Raw genomic sequence first — 4,456 nt, forward strand, 5'->3', positions numbered from 1 at the left:
TTTTGCTGGACTGGAGCATTCATGTGTGTGTTAACTCATTTCCCAGGAGTGGACATTCTATTAAATTCAAACCAATTTCAGGCTTTGCAATGCTCAGGAAAACTGCAGAAAACCCAAGAGTTCCATCTCAGACTGTACAGGCCTCAGATAGTGTGTAAAATGTTAAACATAAGATATTTGGCCATAATGCACAGCACCCCATTTGGCTAAAACTAAACACACATGATATACACATATTTACCTTTACCAGAAAATTATTGCTTATGTAGCTGTTTCTACAAGCTATTGTATAATGGGGGTATTCTTTTCTTTTTCACATGATTGTACCTTAGAAAAATGCAGGACAAATACAAATGATAAGTAGTTATGTCACATATCTTTAAAATTTAGCAAATAATGATAATGAATGAAGGTAGCCTAACTTTATTATCACTAACTCCAATTATTTAAGTATGATATTAAAGCTGCATTACTCTAAGAGGCAAAGATATGATACTAATATTATTAAAATGACAAGAATGAGGTTTATTGACCAGACAGTTTTGACTTTCACCTATACAATTTCCCACTCAGATCAGTCACAAATCTTAATACTGAAATTTAGGTGGTTCAGATGTGTTATGTGATGACATATAAACAGAATTAGATGTTGATGTTTCAACATCTAAATATCTATCTAAATGTATTATGACTAAGAAAAAAAACAAAAGAAAGTATTATCAGAGTTATACTTGTCATGTGAAATAAGAGTAAAATCCAGTGGACTTAAAAACCCAGTTAAAGGCATTTTTACTGAGTCAAGGCAGTAATGTGTTTAACTTAAATGTGTATTTTCATATTTTCTTTCTTGTTCAAAAAATAAAAAAAAATCCAGTAAAATGAAAGCCCGAGGGGAAATCATCCCACACCACATGCACAGCTGATTACTGTCATACAAATGTGGGGAAAACAGCACATTTTGGATAAAAGTCCAACATATTTGGACAGTGAAGTTGGTGAGAATAAAGAAAGTGGTTAGGTTAGACTACTGTGATATCTCAATGAAATAAACAGAAATTTACTCTCTAGGGGAAAGTGCAATTTTGAACATCCCTCTGAGCCCAGGTAATGTTGTGCTATCATCCCAGCCTAAGCTATTCTGTCCTGCAGGTGCACCAATGAATGACCTACCCAGTCATGTTTAAGCCACTGTAATTTTACCTCTACCACACTATCAGCACTAGATTATCCTTTTCCTGAACAATACTATACCTTTTACAATCCTTAGGTAACAAATTGTGTCTGCATGGAGGCAATGCATGCTGCTTGATCTCTGAACCTCAAACTACAGTCATTTGGACTTTTCCCCCCCTTTTTTTGGAGAAGTCCTCGCTGTGGAGGAAGTTAGGAAATATAACATTGCAGTATTAAAAAGGTTTTGTGCAGGAATTCCTCTTGTAGACATTTACTACCGTATTCAATAGTTTGCATTTGAATTGGCTGCGTTAGTGGCATGGCAGTGGTTAGCAAAAGTAGCTCAGATAATAAAATGATATGGCCAAGCTGTAAGGTTATTAGTTTGAACCCTGGCATTTATTGATATGTTATAACTATGATTAAGCACAAAATAATAGGAACACTGACTAAACTATGTTAACTTATATCAGATAATACTCAGAGACTTGGGTGCGACCTACACTCGTCAGTAGTTTTCCTCTGTTCTAACACTGCTCTTCAGTTTATGGGTGGTCTGGACATGCCTGGGATTCACCTGCAGGTGGGGTCTCCTGTGCCTGCTGTATCAGACTCATCATCTAACTGAATTTAAGAACCAGCTCCAGTATTCCATCTCTGCCAAATTGCTGTTTATTGTAGAGCGGTAATCAGGCTCCTTCATGGTTTTAGTGCCCCGCTGAGTTTACGCAGTGATTACATCCTTACTGTCTTGTTTTCCAGTCGTTCTTGTACAACTTAAAAGCACAGTCCCTCCAAGATACACTTACCTGTTTCCACAAAACTGGTCTATTTCATCTGGAAGATTCTGGCCAAACACTCACCTCTCTGACTCGCCTGCTTGTTCGCCCTCCAGTGGTGCTGAACTCCCACAGAAACCTGACCAGTAGCTCCCCCTTTGTGTTCTCCTTCCTTCTTCCAAGTAAGAATACTGATCTGCACTATTAAGCAATCGATGACTCACATTGTGGCCTGGACTAATTCTCTCTCCAGTCCCACCAATCCCCTACACGTTTCACTTGTCACTCCTAATTAAATGCAAATAAAACTGTGGAACTATAAACTGTCAAGTCTCAGGTTCTGCTTCAGGGACTGCAAACTGCCATTGCCTTTCAAGGCCATGACACTTGGATAAAATAATGCATCAGTAACTGAAGGGAAATGTTGCATTTAACTGCATTTCCCTGTTGCACACGGAAATCCACCAGTCCTTTATGTGGAAAAAACTTTTTCAAAACTAAATAAACCTTATCATAGACCTTAAAACCAGAAAAACAAGACGCTGAAAGAAAAGGGCTTCTTGTGTATGTATAGGTTCTCAGTCAACCTGGTTGTGGTAGTCTCAGGTCCTTCCAAGCCTCAAGCACCAGGACTGACACATTATCATTATGAAATGGATAAATACATTCAAATTAAAGGGATCAGTTAAAGTAGTACAAATGGAAGACCATGGAGAAGGTTTATGGATGTAGTAAAGGAGGACGTGTAGAGGGTTGGTGTGATAGATGATCAGATTACCTGTTTTGGTGACCCCTAAAGGAGCCATCCAGAAGAAGAATTATAACAGCACCACAACAAAGATAAAGACACACAATTACAGCTAAAGACTGCACTTTAAAAAATCACTGTTATACTGAGTAACATTATAGAAAAACAAAACCTAGTCAACCTATAAACCTGTGAAGAACCACCTTTCTGAACCCCCATTTTTGTCTGATTCCAAGTCGAGTCCAAAGCAGGACCTCAAACCCAACTATAGCTACCAGCTCTCTTATCTGTGAGGGAGCTGGAGGAGGCAGCCTAACCAGAGCTGCTAAAATGATTCATGTTACAGTGAAACATGTTTGCCAGATGTTTTACCCTGAGAGTCCCAATGAGCTAGGCTATACGCAACTGTTGGCCGACCATCGATGACAGTTCAGGATGTATTAAATGTTGTTGGAACTGAAGAAGAACCAACAATAAGTGAAATGTGGTTTCATTAGTTTCTGCTGGTGACTTTTGATGTGGTTCCACCAATATCTCCTCACCCCCAGGCAGATGGCTGCCCATCCCTGAACCTTGTTTTGCCAGATGTTTCTTCCTGTTAAAAGGGTGTTTTTCCTTCCCACTGTCATTTAATTCAAGTTCACAGGCAATCATGTCATTGTTGGAGTTTTCTCTCTAATACGACAGGGTCTTTATTTTACAGCGTAATATGCCTTGAGTATGGCTTGTTTGGAAGGGTTGGTGGGTTTTCCCAAAAAAGAACATGCCAGCACAGCTTAGGTTTGGAAAGGTGCATCTGAAAAACTTCTGGTAAAATGTCTTTTGGACAGACAAGACCAAAGACAAGATGTTAATAATGCAGAGCACCATGTTTGTCACAAACCAAACATAGCCTACTGACACCTCGTACTGTCAAGCACAATGGAGGAGTGACGATTTGGGCTTATTTTGCAGCCAGAGGACCTATAGAGCAGTCACTGAGACCACCTATGTGCACTAAAGTATTCTAGGGTCAAAGGGGAGGCTACGTGTTTGGCAGGTAAAGCTCGGACAAAACTGGATCATCCACCAGGACAACGATCCAATGGTCAAAGTAGAAAATTTACAACAGAATGACTGAAAAAGAGTCATAGTGCTGCAATGGCCCAGATACCAGATCCCAACCTGACTGAAAAGCTGTGGTGGGATCTAAGAGAGCTGTGCATAAAAACAGTGAACTGAAGCAATGTTCTTCAGTGATGTGAGAGACTGATAAGGATACATTTACTTAAATGTAAGTCCTGGCTTTGAATATGTTTTATTGTCCTGACATATAAAACCTTAGAATTGACGTGGGGTGTAATTTTTATTTATTTTTATTTATTTTACCATGGCTACACACAAATATGATAGTTGATGTCTGAAACTGTATTTTTACGTGGAGGTTTTAAGCATATATGATCACTTTCGCCAAAATGATTCTCTCTCTTTATTTTATATTATCCTAAACCGAGTAGACTATTATAAGAATATGAACTGTGGAAAATTCTTATGGGCATTTTTCATTTCACGATATGATTTTTCACGATATAATTAAATAAATAACGCATTTTTTAAAAATTAAGATATTCTCTCCCGGTTTAGAGACTTTATCCACATTTGTTCTTTTCACCTCTCTGTCCTGCTGTTTGTTATGAGCAGGGCTACCACACAGTACAGCGTGTCCTCACTTGACCCCATGCAGACCGGAAATGCTGTAACACATCTGCTGACCAAG

Source organism: Copadichromis virginalis, linkage group LG16 (assembly GCF_057382275.1).
Source record: "Copadichromis virginalis isolate Kocher_CV1m ecotype Utaka linkage group LG16, C_Virginalis_male_GT1.1, whole genome shotgun sequence".
In the NCBI taxonomy this organism is placed as follows: Eukaryota; Metazoa; Chordata; class Actinopteri; order Cichliformes; family Cichlidae; genus Copadichromis; species Copadichromis virginalis.